General features: G+C 47.7%; 14 non-coding genes across 14 annotated transcripts; all 14 read left to right on the top strand.

Moving 5' to 3' along the window:
• Nucleotides 1–90: 90 nt before the first annotated feature.
• LOC142729302 (U2 spliceosomal RNA) lies at nucleotides 91–281 on the top strand. The gene has a single exon (XR_012878128.1). It is a non-coding gene; the product is annotated as a U2 spliceosomal RNA (small nuclear RNA).
• A 1288-nt stretch (nucleotides 282–1569) lies between these two features.
• On the top strand, nucleotides 1570–1760 carry LOC142729300 (U2 spliceosomal RNA). Its single transcript, XR_012878126.1, has one exon. It is a non-coding gene; the product is annotated as a U2 spliceosomal RNA (small nuclear RNA).
• A 1304-nt stretch (nucleotides 1761–3064) lies between these two features.
• On the top strand, nucleotides 3065–3255 carry LOC142729298 (U2 spliceosomal RNA). Its single transcript, XR_012878125.1, has one exon. It is a non-coding gene; the product is annotated as a U2 spliceosomal RNA (small nuclear RNA).
• A 1300-nt stretch (nucleotides 3256–4555) lies between these two features.
• On the top strand, nucleotides 4556–4746 carry LOC142729297 (U2 spliceosomal RNA). Its single transcript, XR_012878124.1, has one exon. It is a non-coding gene; the product is annotated as a U2 spliceosomal RNA (small nuclear RNA).
• A 1280-nt stretch (nucleotides 4747–6026) lies between these two features.
• LOC142729296 (U2 spliceosomal RNA) lies at nucleotides 6027–6217 on the top strand. Its single transcript, XR_012878123.1, has one exon. It is a non-coding gene; the product is annotated as a U2 spliceosomal RNA (small nuclear RNA).
• A 1312-nt stretch (nucleotides 6218–7529) lies between these two features.
• Nucleotides 7530–7720, top strand: LOC142729295 (U2 spliceosomal RNA). Its single transcript, XR_012878122.1, has one exon. It is a non-coding gene; the product is annotated as a U2 spliceosomal RNA (small nuclear RNA).
• Nucleotides 7721–9020: 1300 nt separating this feature from the next.
• On the top strand, nucleotides 9021–9211 carry LOC142729294 (U2 spliceosomal RNA). The gene has a single exon (XR_012878121.1). It is a non-coding gene; the product is annotated as a U2 spliceosomal RNA (small nuclear RNA).
• Nucleotides 9212–10487: 1276 nt separating this feature from the next.
• Nucleotides 10488–10678, top strand: LOC142729293 (U2 spliceosomal RNA). Its single transcript, XR_012878120.1, has one exon. It is a non-coding gene; the product is annotated as a U2 spliceosomal RNA (small nuclear RNA).
• A 1296-nt stretch (nucleotides 10679–11974) lies between these two features.
• LOC142729515 (U2 spliceosomal RNA) lies at nucleotides 11975–12165 on the top strand. The gene has a single exon (XR_012878322.1). It is a non-coding gene; the product is annotated as a U2 spliceosomal RNA (small nuclear RNA).
• A 1284-nt stretch (nucleotides 12166–13449) lies between these two features.
• On the top strand, nucleotides 13450–13640 carry LOC142729292 (U2 spliceosomal RNA). The gene has a single exon (XR_012878119.1). It is a non-coding gene; the product is annotated as a U2 spliceosomal RNA (small nuclear RNA).
• A 1300-nt stretch (nucleotides 13641–14940) lies between these two features.
• LOC142729291 (U2 spliceosomal RNA) lies at nucleotides 14941–15131 on the top strand. The gene has a single exon (XR_012878118.1). It is a non-coding gene; the product is annotated as a U2 spliceosomal RNA (small nuclear RNA).
• Nucleotides 15132–16410: 1279 nt separating this feature from the next.
• Nucleotides 16411–16601, top strand: LOC142729290 (U2 spliceosomal RNA). Its single transcript, XR_012878117.1, has one exon. It is a non-coding gene; the product is annotated as a U2 spliceosomal RNA (small nuclear RNA).
• A 1296-nt stretch (nucleotides 16602–17897) lies between these two features.
• LOC142729513 (U2 spliceosomal RNA) lies at nucleotides 17898–18088 on the top strand. The gene has a single exon (XR_012878320.1). It is a non-coding gene; the product is annotated as a U2 spliceosomal RNA (small nuclear RNA).
• Nucleotides 18089–19372: 1284 nt separating this feature from the next.
• On the top strand, nucleotides 19373–19563 carry LOC142729512 (U2 spliceosomal RNA). Its single transcript, XR_012878319.1, has one exon. It is a non-coding gene; the product is annotated as a U2 spliceosomal RNA (small nuclear RNA).
• Nucleotides 19564–19672: the final 109 nt, after the last annotated feature.

Genomic DNA, 19672 nt, shown 5'->3' with positions numbered 1-19672 from the left:
CCATGGAATTGCCTAGAAGTAGGCTGAATCACTGCAAGGGCTGAACAGCAGTATCGGGCAGGCTCGGGCAACGCGCGGCCCGTTCGGGTTATCGCTTCTCGGCCTTTTGGCTAAGATCAAGTGTAGTATCTGTTCTTATCAGTTTAATATCTGATACGTCCCCTATCTGGGGACCATATATTAAATGGATTTTTAGAACAGGGAGATGGAAATAGAGCTTGCTCTGTCCACTCCACGCATTGACCTGGTATTGCAGTATTTCCAGGACCGGTGCACCCTTTCCTTATGTGTTGACTAAAAGCAGATTCCAAAAGTGTTTTTTGTCTTTGCTATTGTTTCTGTCTTTCTGAAGGGATCTCCCCTTTTAATCCCATTATTTCAACACCTGTTGGACAATGCATGAGTGATAATGAGCTCATTGATTAAATGCAATTAATGAATAGATTGCCACCTCTTGTTGTGTGTCGTCTGTGTTTCTGTGTTTCCGGCATTTCACATTGGAACACCTCATTCACCTTCCTTGTCTTCTCTCCGCCCTCCCTTTTAGGTAAGTTAAAGAGCTGCACCTGAGCCAGCCACTGATTGATTGATTGATTGATTGATTGATTGATTGATTGATTGATTGATTGATGCAGCACAACAGTCAAATAGTGGAGTGGAGTAGGGGAACAGCAAACAGCCAATAAAGCAGCCCGCCCGCTCGCCTGCCCGCCACAATGGACCTACCTGTGTACACTAGATGGATGTGATGGAATGTACTGTCGTCCCTACATTTCAAGAAGAAGTAAGAATTGCAGTTGCAACAAAGCCTTGCTTGCCTACAAAGAGAGCAGCAATTTGGATTTGTTACTATGTTACCTAGAAGAATAACAAACTGTGCAAGGATGGAGGTTGTAGGAGCAAGGAGAAGTTGTCTGTAAAGTTGGTGGATGCCTATTTTCCATTTTGCAGTCCCTTGTCTCCCTCTTGTGGCCTCCTGGAGGCAACTAGCTGTGCAAAAAAAAGACAGCCTGGCGGCCGGCTGTTGCAGTGTTGCCCTCTCAGGCAACACTGAGTGACTGACTGAGCCTCACCGTCTTATATAAAGTTCAGACGGAACTTTGCACGTGTCATAGTGGAGCCCTCAGGATTCCAGAGCCAGCTTTCTGACATCATAATGGGGCCTCAGAGATAAAAGCCTGGGCCCAGGCAGTGTTGGTCAGTGCTGCTCAGCAGGCAGCACTGGACTGGACTGGATTACAGCTGATACAAGGTGTGAAGGAACAAGGGGTGGCTGTGGGCATGCACTTGCTGCCGCTGCCAGTGTTTATCTGCATGGCAGCAGGGCATTTGGGCGTTGCCAGGAAGGCGTTTTTATGTAGATTCCTCCTCTTTCAGCACTGCATTGTGGTGCAAGCAAAAGAAGCAAATCCTGTCTGGCTTCCTCTCCGGCCTTTATTCACCTCCCGTGTAGCTGTGAGTGTGTGAGCCTGCAGGGCCCCATGGAATTGCCTAGAAGTAGGCTGAATCGCTGCAAGGGCTGAACAGCAGTATCGGGCAGGCTCGGGCAACGCGCGGCCCGTTCGGGTTATCGCTTCTCGGCCTTTTGGCTAAGATCAAGTGTAGTATCTGTTCTTATCAGTTTAATATCTGATACGTCCCCTATCTGGGGACCATATATTAAATGGATTTTTAGAACAGGGAGATGGAAATAGAGCTTGCTCTGTCCACTCCACGCATTGACCTGGTATTGCAGTATTTCCAGGACCGGTGCACCCTTTCCTTATGTGTTGACTAAAAGCAGATTCCAAAAGTGTTTTTTGTCTTTGCTATTGTTTCTGTCTTTCTGAAGGGATCTCCCCTTTTAATCCCATTATTTCAACACCTGTTGGACAATGCATGAGTGATAATGAGCTCATTGATTAAATGCAATTAATGAATAGATTGCCACCTCTTGTTGTGTGTCGTCTGTGTTTCTGTGTTTCCGGCATTTCACATTGGAACACCTCATTCACCTTCCTTGTCTTCTCTCCGCCCTCCCTTTTAGGTAAGTTAAAGAGCTGCACCTGAGCCAGCCACTGATTGATTGATTGATTGATTGATTGATTGATTGATTGATTGATTGATTGATTGATTGATTGATTGATGCAGCACAACAGTCAAATAGTGGAGTGGAGTAGGGGAACAGCAAACAGCCAATAAAGCAGCCCGCCCGCTCGCCTGCCCGCCACAATGGACCTACCTGTGTACACTAGATGGATGTGATGGAATGTACTGTCGTCCCTACATTTCAAGAAGAAGTAAGAATTGCAGTTGCAACAAAGCCTTGCTTGCCTACAAAGAGAGCAGCAATTTGGATTTGTTACTATGTTACCTAGAAGAATAACAAACTGTGCAAGGATGGAGGTTGTAGGAGCAAGGAGAAGTTGTCTGTAAAGTTGGTGGATGCCTATTTTCCATTTTGCAGTCCCTTGTCTCCCTCTTGTGGCCTCCTGGAGGCAACTAGCTGTGCAAAAAAAAGACAGCCTGGCGGCCGGCTGTTGCAGTGTTGCCCTCTCAGGCAACACTGAGTGACTGACTGAGCCTCACCGTCTTATATAAAGTTCAGACGGAACTTTGCACGTGTCATAGTGGAGCCCTCAGGATTCCAGAGCCAGCTTTCTGACATCATAATGGGGCCTCAGAGATAAAAGCCTGGGCCCAGGCAGTGTTGGTCAGTGCTGCTCAGCAGGCAGCACTGGACTGGACTGGATTACAGCTGATACAAGGTGTGAAGGAACAAGGGGTGGCTGTGGGCATGCACTTGCTGCCGCTGCCAGTGTTTATCTGCATGGCAGCAGGGCATTTGGGCGTTGCCAGGAAGGCGTTTTTATGTAGATTCCTCCTCTTTCAGCACTGCATTGTGGTGCAAGCAAAAGAAGCAAATCCTGTCTGGCTTCCTCTCCGGCCTTTATTCACCTCCCGTGTAGCTGTGAGTGTGTGAGCCTGCAGGGCCCCATGGAATTGCCTAGAAGTAGGCTGAATCGCTGCAAGGGCTGAACAGCAGTATCGGGCAGGCTCGGGCAACGCGCGGCCCGTTCGGGTTATCGCTTCTCGGCCTTTTGGCTAAGATCAAGTGTAGTATCTGTTCTTATCAGTTTAATATCTGATACGTCCCCTATCTGGGGACCATATATTAAATGGATTTTTAGAACAGGGAGATGGAAATAGAGCTTGCTCTGTCCACTCCACGCATTGACCTGGTATTGCAGTATTTCCAGGACCGGTGCACCCTTTCCTTATGTGTTGACTAAAAGCAGATTCCAAAAGTGTTTTTTGTCTTTGCTATTGTTTCTGTCTTTCTGAAGGGATCTCCCCTTTTAATCCCATTATTTCAACACCTGTTGGACAATGCATGAGTGATAATGAGCTCATTGATTAAATGCAATTAATGAATAGATTGCCACCTCTTGTTGTGTGTCGTCTGTGTTTCTGTGTTTCCGGCATTTCACATTGGAACACCTCATTCACCTTCCTTGTCTTCTCTCCGCCCTCCCTTTTAGGTAAGTTAAAGAGCTGCACCTGAGCCAGCCACTGATTGATTGATTGATTGATTGATTGATTGATTGATTGATTGATTGATTGATTGATTGATTGATGCAGCACAACAGTCAAATAGTGGAGTGGAGTAGGGGAACAGCAAACAGCCAATAAAGCAGCCCGCCCGCTCGCCTGCCCGCCACAATGGACCTACCTGTGTACACTAGATGGATGTGATGGAATGTACTGTCGTCCCTACATTTCAAGAAGAAGTAAGAATTGCAGTTGCAACAAAGCCTTGCTTGCCTACAAAGAGAGCAGCAATTTGGATTTGTTACTATGTTACCTAGAAGAATAACAAACTGTGCAAGGATGGAGGTTGTAGGAGCAAGGAGAAGTTGTCTGTAAAGTTGGTGGATGCCTATTTTCCATTTTGCAGTCCCTTGTCTCCCTCTTGTGGCCTCCTGGAGGCAACTAGCTGTGCAAAAAAAAGACAGCCTGGCGGCCGGCTGTTGCAGTGTTGCCCTCTCAGGCAACACTGAGTGACTGACTGAGCCTCACCGTCTTATATAAAGTTCAGACGGAACTTTGCACGTGTCATAGTGGAGCCCTCAGGATTCCAGAGCCAGCTTTCTGACATCATAATGGGGCCTCAGAGATAAAAGCCTGGGCCCAGGCAGTGTTGGTCAGTGCTGCTCAGCAGGCAGCACTGGACTGGACTGGATTACAGCTGATACAAGGTGTGAAGGAACAAGGGGTGGCTGTGGGCATGCACTTGCTGCCGCTGCCAGTGTTTATCTGCATGGCAGCAGGGCATTTGGGCGTTGCCAGGAAGGCGTTTTTATGTAGATTCCTCCTCTTTCAGCACTGCATTGTGGTGCAAGCAAAAGAAGCAAATCCTGTCTGGCTTCCTCTCTGGCCTTTATTCACCTCCCGTGTAGCTGTGAGTGTGTGAGCCTGCAGGGCCCCATGGAATTGCCTAGAAGTAGGCTGAATCGCTGCAAGGGCTGAACAGCAGTATCGGGCAGGCTCGGGCAACGCGCGGCCCGTTCGGGTTATCGCTTCTCGGCCTTTTGGCTAAGATCAAGTGTAGTATCTGTTCTTATCAGTTTAATATCTGATACGTCCCCTATCTGGGGACCATATATTAAATGGATTTTTAGAACAGGGAGATGGAAATAGAGCTTGCTCTGTCCACTCCACGCATTGACCTGGTATTGCAGTATTTCCAGGACCGGTGCACCCTTTCCTTATGTGTTGACTAAAAGCAGATTCCAAAAGTGTTTTTTGTCTTTGCTATTGTTTCTGTCTTTCTGAAGGGATCTCCCCTTTTAATCCCATTATTTCAACACCTGTTGGACAATGCATGAGTGATAATGAGCTCATTGATTAAATGCAATTAATGAATAGATTGCCACCTCTTGTTGTGTGTCGTCTGTGTTTCTGTGTTTCCGGCATTTCACATTGGAACACCTCATTCACCTTCCTTGTCTTCTCTCCGCCCTCCCTTTTAGGTAAGTTAAAGAGCTGCACCTGAGCCAGCCACTGATTGATTGATTGATTGATTGATTGATTGATTGATTGATTGATGCAGCACAACAGTCAAATAGTGGAGTGGAGTAGGGGAACAGCAAACAGCCAATAAAGCAGCCCGCCCGCTCGCCTGCCCGCCACAATGGACCTACCTGTGTACACTAGATGGATGTGATGGAATGTACTGTCGTCCCTACATTTCAAGAAGAAGTAAGAATTGCAGTTGCAACAAAGCCTTGCTTGCCTACAAAGAGAGCAGCAATTTGGATTTGTTACTATGTTACCTAGAAGAATAACAAACTGTGCAAGGATGGAGGTTGTAGGAGCAAGGAGAAGTTGTCTGTAAAGTTGGTGGATGCCTATTTTCCATTTTGCAGTCCCTTGTCTCCCTCTTGTGGCCTCCTGGAGGCAACTAGCTGTGCAAAAAAAAGACAGCCTGGCGGCCGGCTGTTGCAGTGTTGCCCTCTCAGGCAACACTGAGTGACTGACTGAGCCTCACCGTCTTATATAAAGTTCAGACGGAACTTTGCACGTCTCATAGTGGAGCCCTCAGGATTCCAGAGCCAGCTTTCTGACATCATAATGGGGCCTCAGAGATAAAAGCCTGGGCCCAGGCAGTGTTGGTCAGTGCTGCTCAGCAGGCAGCACTGGACTGGACTGGATTACAGCTGATACAAGGTGTGAAGGAACAAGGGGTGGCTGTGGGCATGCACTTGCTGCCGCTGCCAGTGTTTATCTGCATGGCAGCAGGGCATTTGGGCGTTGCCAGGAAGGCGTTTTTATGTAGATTCCTCCTCTTTCAGCACTGCATTGTGGTGCAAGCAAAAGAAGCAAATCCTGTCTGGCTTCCTCTCCGGCCTTTATTCACCTCCCGTGTAGCTGTGAGTGTGTGAGCCTGCAGGGCCCCATGGAATTGCCTAGAAGTAGGCTGAATCGCTGCAAGGGCTGAACAGCAGTATCGGGCAGGCTCGGGCAACGCGCGGCCCGTTCGGGTTATCGCTTCTCGGCCTTTTGGCTAAGATCAAGTGTAGTATCTGTTCTTATCAGTTTAATATCTGATACGTCCCCTATCTGGGGACCATATATTAAATGGATTTTTAGAACAGGGAGATGGAAATAGAGCTTGCTCTGTCCACTCCACGCATTGACCTGGTATTGCAGTATTTCCAGGACCGGTGCACCCTTTCCTTATGTGTTGACTAAAAGCAGATTCCAAAAGTGTTTTTTGTCTTTGCTATTGTTTCTGTCTTTCTGAAGGGATCTCCCCTTTTAATCCCATTATTTCAACACCTGTTGGACAATGCATGAGTGATAATGAGCTCATTGATTAAATGCAATTAATGAATAGATTGCCACCTCTTGTTGTGTGTCGTCTGTGTTTCTGTGTTTCCGGCATTTCACATTGGAACACCTCATTCACCTTCCTTGTCTTCTCTCCGCCCTCCCTTTTAGGTAAGTTAAAGAGCTGCACCTGAGCCAGCCACTGATTGATTGATTGATTGATTGATTGATTGATTGATTGATTGATTGATTGATTGATTGATTGATTGATTGATTGATGCAGCACAACAGTCAAATAGTGGAGTGGAGTAGGGGAACAGCAAACAGCCAATAAAGCAGCCCGCCCGCTCGCCTGCCCGCCACAATGGACCTACCTGTGTACACTAGATGGATGTGATGGAATGTACTGTCGTCCCTACATTTCAAGAAGAAGTAAGAATTGCAGTTGCAACAAAGCCTTGCTTGCCTACAAAGAGAGCAGCAATTTGGATTTGTTACTATGTTACCTAGAAGAATAACAAACTGTGCAAGGATGGAGGTTGTAGGAGCAAGGAGAAGTTGTCTGTAAAGTTGGTGGATGCCTATTTTCCATTTTGCAGTCCCTTGTCTCCCTCTTGTGGCCTCCTGGAGGCAACTAGCTGTGCAAAAAAAAGACAGCCTGGCGGCCGGCTGTTGCAGTGTTGCCCTCTCAGGCAACACTGAGTGACTGACTGAGCCTCACCGTCTTATATAAAGTTCAGACGGAACTTTGCACGTGTCATAGTGGAGCCCTCAGGATTCCAGAGCCAGCTTTCTGACATCATAATGGGGCCTCAGAGATAAAAGCCTGGGCCCAGGCAGTGTTGGTCAGTGCTGCTCAGCAGGCAGCACTGGACTGGACTGGATTACAGCTGATACAAGGTGTGAAGGAACAAGGGGTGGCTGTGGGCATGCACTTGCTGCCGCTGCCAGTGTTTATCTGCATGGCAGCAGGGCATTTGGGCGTTGCCAGGAAGGCGTTTTTATGTAGATTCCTCCTCTTTCAGCACTGCATTGTGGTGCAAGCAAAAGAAGCAAATCCTGTCTGGCTTCCTCTCTGGCCTTTATTCACCTCCCGTGTAGCTGTGAGTGTGTGAGCCTGCAGGGCCCCATGGAATTGCCTAGAAGTAGGCTGAATCGCTGCAAGGGCTGAACAGCAGTATCGGGCAGGCTCGGGCAACGCGCGGCCCGTTCGGGTTATCGCTTCTCGGCCTTTTGGCTAAGATCAAGTGTAGTATCTGTTCTTATCAGTTTAATATCTGATACGTCCCCTATCTGGGGACCATATATTAAATGGATTTTTAGAACAGGGAGATGGAAATAGAGCTTGCTCTGTCCACTCCACGCATTGACCTGGTATTGCAGTATTTCCAGGACCGGTGCACCCTTTCCTTATGTGTTGACTAAAAGCAGATTCCAAAAGTGTTTTTTGTCTTTGCTATTGTTTCTGTCTTTCTGAAGGGATCTCCCCTTTTAATCCCATTATTTCAACACCTGTTGGACAATGCATGAGTGATAATGAGCTCATTGATTAAATGCAATTAATGAATAGATTGCCACCTCTTGTTGTGTGTCGTCTGTGTTTCTGTGTTTCCGGCATTTCACATTGGAACACCTCATTCACCTTCCTTGTCTTCTCTCCGCCCTCCCTTTTAGGTAAGTTAAAGAGCTGCACCTGAGCCAGCCACTGATTGATTGATTGATTGATTGATTGATTGATTGATTGATTGATTGATTGATTGATTGATTGATGCAGCACAACAGTCAAATAGTGGAGTGGAGTAGGGGAACAGCAAACAGCCAATAAAGCAGCCCGCCCGCTCGCCTGCCCGCCACAATGGACCTACCTGTGTACACTAGATGGATGTGATGGAATGTACTGTCGTCCCTACATTTCAAGAAGAAGTAAGAATTGCAGTTGCAACAAAGCCTTGCTTGCCTACAAAGAGAGCAGCAATTTGGATTTGTTACTATGTTACCTAGAAGAATAACAAACTGTGCAAGGATGGAGGTTGTAGGAGCAAGGAGAAGTTGTCTGTAAAGTTGGTGGATGCCTATTTTCCATTTTGCAGTCCCTTGTCTCCCTCTTGTGGCCTCCTGGAGGCAACTAGCTGTGCAAAAAAAAGACAGCCTGGCGGCCGGCTGTTGCAGTGTTGCCCTCTCAGGCAACACTGAGTGACTGACTGAGCCTCACCGTCTTATATAAAGTTCAGACGGAACTTTGCACGTCTCATAGTGGAGCCCTCAGGATTCCAGAGCCAGCTTTCTGACATCATAATGGGGCCTCAGAGATAAAAGCCTGGGCCCAGGCAGTGTTGGTCAGTGCTGCTCAGCAGGCAGCACTGGACTGGACTGGATTACAGCTGATACAAGGTGTGAAGGAACAAGGGGTGGCTGTGGGCATGCACTTGCTGCCGCTGCCAGTGTTTATCTGCATGGCAGCAGGGCATTTGGGCGTTGCCAGGAAGGCGTTTTTATGTAGATTCCTCCTCTTTCAGCACTGCATTGTGGTGCAAGCAAAAGAAGCAAATCCTGTCTGGCTTCCTCTCCGGCCTTTATTCACCTCCCGTGTAGCTGTGAGTGTGTGAGCCTGCAGGGCCCCATGGAATTGCCTAGAAGTAGGCTGAATCGCTGCAAGGGCTGAACAGCAGTATCGGGCAGGCTCGGGCAACGCGCGGCCCGTTCGGGTTATCGCTTCTCGGCCTTTTGGCTAAGATCAAGTGTAGTATCTGTTCTTATCAGTTTAATATCTGATACGTCCCCTATCTGGGGACCATATATTAAATGGATTTTTAGAACAGGGAGATGGAAATAGAGCTTGCTCTGTCCACTCCACGCATTGACCTGGTATTGCAGTATTTCCAGGACCGGTGCACCCTTTCCTTATGTGTTGACTAAAAGCAGATTCCAAAAGTGTTTTTTGTCTTTGCTATTGTTTCTGTCTTTCTGAAGGGATCTCCCCTTTTAATCCCATTATTTCAACACCTGTTGGACAATGCATGAGTGATAATGAGCTCATTGATTAAATGCAATTAATGAATAGATTGCCACCTCTTGTTGTGTGTCGTCTGTGTTTCTGTGTTTCCGGCATTTCACATTGGAACACCTCATTCACCTTCCTTGTCTTCTCTCCGCCCTCCCTTTTAGGTAAGTTAAAGAGCTGCACCTGAGCCAGCCACTGATTGATTGATTGATTGATTGATTGATTGATTGATTGATGCAGCACAACAGTCAAATAGTGGAGTGGAGTAGGGGAACAGCAAACAGCCAATAAAGCAGCCCGCCCGCTCGCCTGCCCGCCACAATGGACCTACCTGTGTACACTAGATGGATGTGATGGAATGTACTGTCGTCCCTACATTTCAAGAAGAAGTAAGAATTGCAGTTGCAACAAAGCCTTGCTTGCCTACAAAGAGAGCAGCAATTTGGATTTGTTACTATGTTACCTAGAAGAATAACAAACTGTGCAAGGATGGAGGTTGTAGGAGCAAGGAGAAGTTGTCTGTAAAGTTGGTGGATGCCTATTTTCCATTTTGCAGTCCCTTGTCTCCCTCTTGTGGCCTCCTGGAGGCAACTAGCTGTGCAAAAAAAAGACAGCCTGGCGGCCGGCTGTTGCAGTGTTGCCCTCTCAGGCAACACTGAGTGACTGACTGAGCCTCACCGTCTTATATAAAGTTCAGACGGAACTTTGCACGTGTCATAGTGGAGCCCTCAGGATTCCAGAGCCAGCTTTCTGACATCATAATGGGGCCTCAGAGATAAAAGCCTGGGCCCAGGCAGTGTTGGTCAGTGCTGCTCAGCAGGCAGCACTGGACTGGACTGGATTACAGCTGATACAAGGTGTGAAGGAACAAGGGGTGGCTGTGGGCATGCACTTGCTGCAGCTGCCCGTGTTTATCTGCATGGCAGCAGGGCATTTGGGCGTTGCCAGGAAGGCGTTTTTATGTAGATTCCTCCTCTTTCAGCACTGCATTGTGGTGCAAGCAAAAGAAGCAAATCCTGTCTGGCTTCCTCTCCGGCCTTTATTCACCTCCCGTGTAGCTGTGAGTGTGTGAGCCTGCAGGGCCCCATGGAATTGCCTAGAAGTAGGCTGAATCGCTGCAAGGGCTGAACAGCAGTATCGGGCAGGCTCGGGCAACGCGCGGCCCGTTCGGGTTATCGCTTCTCGGCCTTTTGGCTAAGATCAAGTGTAGTATCTGTTCTTATCAGTTTAATATCTGATACGTCCCCTATCTGGGGACCATATATTAAATGGATTTTTAGAACAGGGAGATGGAAATAGAGCTTGCTCTGTCCACTCCACGCATTGACCTGGTATTGCAGTATTTCCAGGACCGGTGCACCCTTTCCTTATGTGTTGACTAAAAGCAGATTCCAAAAGTGTTTTTTGTCTTTGCTATTGTTTCTGTCTTTCTGAAGGGATCTCCCCTTTTAATCCCATTATTTCAACACCTGTTGGACAATGCATGAGTGATAATGAGCTCATTGATTAAATGCAATTAATGAATAGATTGCCACCTCTTGTTGTGTGTCGTCTGTGTTTCTGTGTTTCCGGCATTTCACATTGGAACACCTCATTCACCTTCCTTGTCTTCTCTCCGCCCTCCCTTTTAGGTAAGTTAAAGAGCTGCACCTGAGCCAGCCACTGATTGATTGATTGATTGATTGATTGATTGATTGATTGATTGATTGATTGATTGATTGATTGATGCAGCACAACAGTCAAATAGTGGAGTAGGGGAACAGCAAACAGCCAATAAAGCAGCCCGCCCGCTCGCCTGCCCGCCACAATGGACCTACCTGTGTACACTAGATGGATGTGATGGAATGTACTGTCGTCCCTACATTTCAAGAAGAAGTAAGAATTGCAGTTGCAACAAAGCCTTGCTTGCCTACAAAGAGAGCAGCAATTTGGATTTGTTACTATGTTACCTAGAAGAATAACAAACTGTGCAAGGATGGAGGTTGTAGGAGCAAGGAGAAGTTGTCTGTAAAGTTGGTGGATGCCTATTTTCCATTTTGCAGTCCCTTGTCTCCCTCTTGTGGCCTCCTGGAGGCAACTAGCTGTGCAAAAAAAAAGACAGCCTGGCGGCCGGCTGTTGCAGTGTTGCCCTCTCAGGCAACACTGAGTGACTGACTGAGCCTCACCGTCTTATATAAAGTTCAGACGGAACTTTGCACGTGTCATAGTGGAGCCCTCAGGATTCCAGAGCCAGCTTTCTGACATCATAATGGGGCCTCAGAGATAAAAGCCTGGGCCCAGGCAGTGTTGGTCAGTGCTGCTCAGCAGGCAGCACTGGACTGGACTGGATTACAGCTGATACAAGGTGTGAAGGAACAAGGGGTGGCTGTGGGCATGCACTTGCTGCCGCTGCCAGTGTTTATCTGCATGGCAGCAGGGCATTTGGGCGTTGCCAGGAAGGCGTTTTTATGTAGATTCCTCCTCTTTCAGCACTGCATTGTGGTGCAAGCAAAAGAAGCAAATCCTGTCTGGCTTCCTCTCCGGCCTTTATTCACCTCCCGTGTAGCTGTGAGTGTGTGAGCCTGCAGGGCCCCATGGAATTGCCTAGAAGTAGGCTGAATCGCTGCAAGGGCTGAACAGCAGTATCGGGCAGGCTCGGGCAACGCGCGGCCCGTTCGGGTTATCGCTTCTCGGCCTTTTGGCTAAGATCAAGTGAAGTATCTGTTCTTATCAGTTTAATATCTGATACGTCCCCTATCTGGGGACCATATATTAAATGGATTTTTAGAACAGGGAGATGGAAATAGAGCTTGCTCTGTCCACTCCACGCATTGACCTGGTATTGCAGTATTTCCAGGACCGGTGCACCCTTTCCTTATGTGTTGACTAAAAGCAGATTCCAAAAGTGTTTTTTGTCTTTGCTATTGTTTCTGTCTTTCTGAAGGGATCTCCCCTTTTAATCCCATTATTTCAACACCTGTTGGACAATGCATGAGTGATAATGAGCTCATTGATTAAATGCAATTAATGAATAGATTGCCACCTCTTGTTGTGTGTCGTCTGTGTTTCTGTGTTTCCGGCATTTCACATTGGAACACCTCATTCACCTTCCTTGTCTTCTCTCCGCCCTCCCTTTTAGGTAAGTTAAAGAGCTGCACCTGAGCCAGCCACTGATTGATTGATTGATTGATTGATTGATTGATTGATTGATTGATTGATGCAGCACAACAGTCAAATAGTGGAGTGGAGTAGGGGAACAGCAAACAGCCAATAAAGCAGCCCGCCCGCTCGCCTGCCCGCCACAATGGACCTACCTGTGTACACTAGATGGATGTGATGGAATGTACTGTCGTCCCTACATTTCAAGAAGAAGTAAGAATTGCAGTTGCAACAAAGCCTTGCTTGCCTACAAAGAGAGCAGCAATTTGGATTTGTTACTATGTTACCTAGAAGAATAACAAACTGTGCAAGGATGGAGGTTGTAGGAGCAAGGAGAAGTTGTCTGTAAAGTTGGTGGATGCCTATTTTCCATTTTGCAGTCCCTTGTCTCCCTCTTGTGGCCTCCTGGAGGCAACTAGCTGTGCAAAAAAAAGACAGCCTGGCGGCCGGCTGTTGCAGTGTTGCCCTCTCAGGCAACACTGAGTGACTGACTGAGCCTCACCGTCTTATATAAAGTTCAGACGGAACTTTGCACGTGTCATAGTGGAGCCCTCAGGATTCCAGAGCCAGCTTTCTGACATCATAATGGGGCCTCAGAGATAAAAGCCTGGGCCCAGGCAGTGTTGGTCAGTGCTGCTCAGCAGGCAGCACTGGACTGGACTGGATTACAGCTGATACAAGGTGTGAAGGAACAAGGGGTGGCTGTGGGCATGCACTTGCTGCCGCTGCCAGTGTTTATCTGCATGGCAGCAGGGCATTTGGGCGTTGCCAGGAAGGCGTTTTTATGTAGATTCCTCCTCTTTCAGCACTGCATTGTGGTGCAAGCAAAAGAAGCAAATCCTGTCTGGCTTCCTCTCCGGCCTTTATTCACCTCCCGTGTAGCTGTGAGTGTGTGAGCCTGCAGGGCCCCATGGAATTGCCTAGAAGTAGGCTGAATCGCTGCAAGGGCTGAACAGCAGTATCGGGCAGGCTCGGGCAACGCGCGGCCCGTTCGGGTTATCGCTTCTCGGCCTTTTGGCTAAGATCAAGTGTAGTATCTGTTCTTATCAGTTTAATATCTGATACGTCCCCTATCTGGGGACCATATATTAAATGGATTTTTAGAACAGGGAGATGGAAATAGAGCTTGCTCTGTCCACTCCACGCATTGACCTGGTATTGCAGTATTTCCAGGACCGGTGCACCCTTTCCTTATGTGTTGACTAAAAGCAGATTCCAAAAGTGTTTTTTGTCTTTGCTATTGTTTCTGTCTTTCTGAAGGGATCTCCCCTTTTAATCCCATTATTTCAACACCTGTTGGACAATGCATGAGTGATAATGAGCTCATTGATTAAATGCAATTAATGAATAGATTGCCACCTCTTGTTGTGTGTCGTCTGTGTTTCTGTGTTTCCGGCATTTCACATTGGAACACCTCATTCACCTTCCTTGTCTTCTCTCCGCCCTCCCTTTTAGGTAAGTTAAAGAGCTGCACCTGAGCCAGCCACTGATTGATTGATTGATTGATTGATTGATTGATTGATTGATTGATTGTTTGATTGATTGATTGATGCAGCACAACAGTCAAATAGTGGAGTGGAGTAGGGGAACAGCAAACAGCCAATAAAGCAGCCCGCCCGCTCGCCTGCCCGCCACAATGGACCTACCTGTGTACACTAGATGGATGTGATGGAATGTACTGTCGTCCCTACATTTCAAGAAGAAGTAAGAATTGCAGTTGCAACAAAGCCTTGCTTGCCTACAAAGAGAGCAGCAATTTGGATTTGTTACTATGTTACCTAGAAGAATAACAAACTGTGCAAGGATGGAGGTTGTAGGAGCAAGGAGAAGTTGTCTGTAAAGTTGGTGGATGCCTATTTTCCATTTTGCAGTCCCTTGTCTCCCTCTTGTGGCCTCCTGGAGGCAACTAGCTGTGCAAAAAAAAGACAGCCTGGCGGCCGGCTGTTGCAGTGTTGCCCTCTCAGGCAACACTGAGTGACTGACTGAGCCTCACCGTCTTATATAAAGTTCAGACGGAACTTTGCACGTGTCATAGTGGAGCCCTCAGGATTCCAGAGCCAGCTTTCTGACATCATAATGGGGCCTCAGAGATAAAAGCCTGGGCCCAGGCAGTGTTGGTCAGTGCTGCTCAGCAGGCAGCACTGGACTGGACTGGATTACAGCTGATACAAGGTGTGAAGGAACAAGGGGTGGCTGTGGGCATGCACTTGCTGCCGCTGCCAGTGTTTATCTGCATGGCAGCAGGGCATTTGGGCGTTGCCAGGAAGGCGTTTTTATGTAGATTCCTCCTCTTTCAGCACTGCATTGTGGTGCAAGCAAAAGAAGCAAATCCTGTCTGGCTTCCTCTCCGGCCTTTATTCACCTCCCGTGTAGCTGTGAGTGTGTGAGCCTGCAGGGCCCCATGGAATTGCCTAGAAGTAGGCTGAATCGCTGCAAGGGCTGAACAGCAGTATCGGGCAGGCTCGGGCAACGCGCGGCCCGTTCGGGTTATCGCTTCTCGGCCTTTTGGCTAAGATCAAGTGTAGTATCTGTTCTTATCAGTTTAATATCTGATACGTCCCCTATCTGGGGACCATATATTAAATGGATTTTTAGAACAGGGAGATGGAAATAGAGCTTGCTCTGTCCACTCCACGCATTGACCTGGTATTGCAGTATTTCCAGGACCGGTGCACCCTTTCCTTATGTGTTGACTAAAAGCAGATTCCAAAAGTGTTTTTGTCTTTGCTATTGTTTCTGTCTTTCTGAAGGGATCTCCCCTTTTAATCCCATTATTTCAACACCTGTTGGACAATGCATGAGTGATAATGAGCTCATTGATTAAATGCAATTAATGAATAGATTGCCACCTCTTGTTGTGTGTCGTCTGTGTTTCTGTGTTTCCGGCATTTCACATTGGAACACCTCATTCACCTTCCTTGTCTTCTCTCCGCCCTCCCTTTTAGGTAAGTTAAAGAGCTGCACCTGAGCCAGCCACTGATTGATTGATTGATTGATTGATTGATTGATTGATTGATTGATGCAGCACAACAGTCAAATAGTGGAGTGGAGTAGGGGAACAGCAAACAGCCAATAAAGCAGCCCGCCCGCTCGCCTGCCCGCCACAATGGACCTACCTGTGTACACTAGATGGATGTGATGGAATGTACTGTCGTCCCTACATTTCAAGAAGAAGTAAGAATTGCAGTTGCAACAAAGCCTTGCTTGCCTACAAAGAGAGCAGCAATTTGGATTTGTTACTATGTTACCTAGAAGAATAACAAACTGTGCAAGGATGGAGGTTGTAGGAGCAAGGAGAAGTTGTCTGTAAAGTTGGTGGATGCCTATTTTCCATTTTGCAGTCCCTTGTCTCCCTCTTGTGGCCTCCTGGAGGCAACTAGCTGTGCAAAAAAAAGACAGCCTGGCGGCCGGCTGTTGCAGTGTTGCCCTCTCAGGCAACACTGAGTGACTGACTGAGCCTCACCGTCTTATATAAAGTTCAGACGGAACTTTGCACGTGTCATAGTGGAGCCCTCAGGATTCCAGAGCCAGCTTTCTGACATCATAATGGGGCCTCAGAGATAAAAGCCTGGGCCCAGGCAGTGTTGGTCAGTGCTGCTCAGCAGGCAGCACTGGACTGGACTGGATTACAGCTGATACAAGGTGTGAAGGAACAAGGGGTGGCTGTGGGCATGCACTTGCTGCCGCTGCCAGTGTTTATCTGCATGGCAGCAGGGCATTTGGGCGTTGCCAGGAAGGCGTTTTTATGTAGATTCCTCCTCTTTCAGCACTGCATTGTGGTGCAAGCAAAAGAAGCAAATCCTGTCTGGCTTCCTCTCCGGCCTTTATTCACCTCCCGTGTAGCTGTGAGTGTGTGAGCCTGCAGGGCCCCATGGAATTGCCTAGAAGTAGGCTGAATCGCTGCAAGGGCTGAACAGCAGTATCGGGCAGGCTCGGGCAACGCGCGGCCCGTTCGGGTTATCGCTTCTCGGCCTTTTGGCTAAGATCAAGTGTAGTATCTGTTCTTATCAGTTTAATATCTGATACGTCCCCTATCTGGGGACCATATATTAAATGGATTTTTAGAACAGGGAGATGGAAATAGAGCTTGCTCTGTCCACTCCACGCATTGACCTGGTATTGCAGTATTTCCAGGACCGGTGCACCCTTTCCTTATGTGTTGACTAAAAGCAGATTCCAAAAGTGTTTTTTGTCTTTGCTATTGTTTCTGTCTTTCTGAAGGGATCTCCCCTTTTAATCCCATTATTTCAACACCTGTTGGACAATGCATGAGTGATAATGAGCTCATTGATTAAATGCAATTAATGAATAGATTGCCACCTCTTGTTGTGTGTCGTCTGTGTTTCTGTGTTTCCGGCATTTCACATTGGAACACCTCATTCACCTTCCTTGTCTTCTCTCCGCCCTCCCTTTTAGGTAAGTTAAAGAGCTGCACCTGAGCCAGCCACTGATTGATTGATTGATTGATTGATTGATTGATTGATTGATTGATTGATTGATTGATTGATGCAGCACAACAGTCAAATAGTGGAGTGGAGTAGGGGAACAGCAAACAGCCAATAAAGCAGCCCGCCCGCTCGCCTGCCCGCCACAATGGACCTACCTGTGTACACTAGATGGATGTGATGGAATGTACTGTCGTCCCTACATTTCAAGAAGAAGTAAGAATTGCAGTTGCAACAAAGCCTTGCTTGCCTACAAAGAGAGCAGCAATTTGGATTTGTTACTATGTTACCTAGAAGAATAACAAACTGTGCAAGGATGGAGGTTGTAGGAGCAAGGAGAAGTTGTCTGTAAAGTTGGTGGATGCCTATTTTCCATTTTGCAGTCCCTTGTCTCCCTCTTGTGGCCTCCTGGAGGCAACTAGCTGTGCAAAAAAAAGACAGCCTGGCGGCCGGCTGTTGCAGTGTTGCCCTCTCAGGCAACACTGAGTGACTGACTGAGCCTCACCGTCTTATATAAAGTTCAGACGGAACTTTGCACGTGTCATAGTGGAGCCCTCAGGATTCCAGAGCCAGCTTTCTGACATCATAATGGGGCCTCAGAGATAAAAGCCTGGGCCCAGGCAGTGTTGGTCAGTGCTGCTCAGCAGGCAGCACTGGACTGGACTGGATTACAGCTGATACAAGGTGTGAAGGAACAAGGGGTGGCTGTGGGCATGCACTTGCTGCCGCTGCCAGTGTTTATCTGCATGGCAGCAGGGCATTTGGGCGTTGCCAGGAATGCGTTTTTATGTAGATTCCTCCTCTTTCAGCACTGCATTGTGGTGCAAGCAAAAGAAGCAAATCCTGTCTGGCTTCCTCTCCGGCCTTTATTCACCTCCCGTGTAGCTGTGAGTGTGTGAGCCTGCAGGGCCCCATGGAATTGCCTAGAAGTAGGCTGAATCGCTGCAAGGGCTGAACAGCAGTATCGGGCAGGCTCGGGCAACGCGCGGCCCGTTCGGGTTATCGCTTCTCGGCCTTTTGGCTAAGATCAAGTGTAGTATCTGTTCTTATCAGTTTAATATCTGATACGTCCCCTATCTGGGGACCATATATTAAATGGATTTTTAGAACAGGGAGATGGAAATAGAGCTTGCTCTGTCCACTCCACGCATTGACCTGGTATTGCAGTATTTCCAGGACCGGAGCACCCTTTCCTTATGTGTTGACTAAAAGCAGATTCCAAAAGTGTTTTTTGTCTTTGCTATTGTTTCTGTCTTTCTGAAGGGATCTCCCCTTTTAATCCCATTATTTCAACACCTGTTGGACAATGCATGAGTGATAATGAGCTCATTGATTAAATGCAATTAATGAATAGATTGCCACCTCTTGTTGTGTGTCGTCTGTGTTTCTGTGTTTCCGGCATTTCACATTGGAACACCTCATTCACCTTCCTTGTCTTCTCTCCGCCCTCCCTTTTAGGTAAGTTAAAGAGCTGCACCTGAGCCAGCCACTGATTGATTGATTGATTGATTGATTGATTGATTGATTGATTGATTGATGCAGCACAACAGTCAAATAGTGGAGTGGAGTAGGGGAACAGCAAACAGCCAATAAAGCAGCCCGCCCGCTCGCCTGCCCGCCACAATGGACCTACCTGTGTACACTAGATGGATGTGATGGAATGTACTGTCGTCCCTACATTTCAAGAAGAAGTAAGAATTGCAGTTGCAACAAAGCCTTGCTTGCCTACAAAGAGAGCAGCAATTTGGATTTGTTACTATGTTACCTAGAAGAATAACAAACTGTGCAAGGATGGAGGTTGTAGGAGCAAGGAGAAGTTGTCTGTAAAGTTGGTGGATGCCTATTTTCCATTTTGCAGTCCCTTGTCTCCCTCTTGTGGCCTCCTGGAGGCAACTAGCTGTGCAAAAAAAAGACAGCCTGGCGGCCGGCTGTTGCAGTGTTGCCCTCTCAGGCAACACTGAGTGACTGACTGAGCCTCACCGTCTTATATAAAGTTCAGACGGAACTTTGCACGTGTCATAGTGGAGCCCTCAGGATTCCAGAGCCAGCTTTCTGACATCATAATGGGGCCTCAGAGATAAAAGCCTGGGCCCAGGCAGTGTTGGTCAGTGCTGCTCAGCAGGCAGCACTGGACTGGACTGGATTACAGCTGATACAAGGTGTGAAGGAACAAGGGGTGGCTGTGGGCATGCACTTGCTGCCGCTGCCAGTGTTTATCTGCATGGCAGCAGGGCATTTGGGCGTTGCCAGGAAGGCGTTTTTATGTAGATTCCTCCTCTTTCAGCACTGCATTGTGGTGCAAGCAAAAGAAGCAAATCCTGTCTGGCTTCCTCTCCGGCCTTTATTCACCTCCCGTGTAGCTGTGAGTGTGTGAGCCTGCAGGGCCCCATGGAATTGCCTAGAAGTAGGCTGAATCGCTGCAAGGGCTGAACAGCAGTATCGGGCAGGCTCGGGCAACGCGCGGCCCGTTCGGGTTATCGCTTCTCGGCCTTTTGGCTAAGATCAAGTGTAGTATCTGTTCTTATCAGTTTAATATCTGATACGTCCCCTATCTGGGGACCATATATTAAATGGATTTTTAGAACAGGGAGATGGAAATAGAGCTTGCTCTGTCCACTCCACGCATTGACCTGGTATTGCAGTATTTCCAGGACCGGAGCACCCTTTCCTTATGTGTTGACTAAAAGCAGATTCCAAAAGTGTTTTTTGTCTTTGCTATTGTTTCTGTCTTTCTGAAGGGATCTCCCCTTTTAATCCCATTATTTCAACACCTGTT

The sequence above is a fragment of the Rhinoderma darwinii genome, unplaced genomic scaffold (genome assembly GCF_050947455.1).
Source record: "Rhinoderma darwinii isolate aRhiDar2 unplaced genomic scaffold, aRhiDar2.hap1 Scaffold_718, whole genome shotgun sequence".
Lineage (NCBI taxonomy): Eukaryota > Metazoa > Chordata > Amphibia > Anura > Rhinodermatidae > Rhinoderma > Rhinoderma darwinii.
This window is presented reverse-complemented; position numbering and strand designations above follow the sequence as displayed.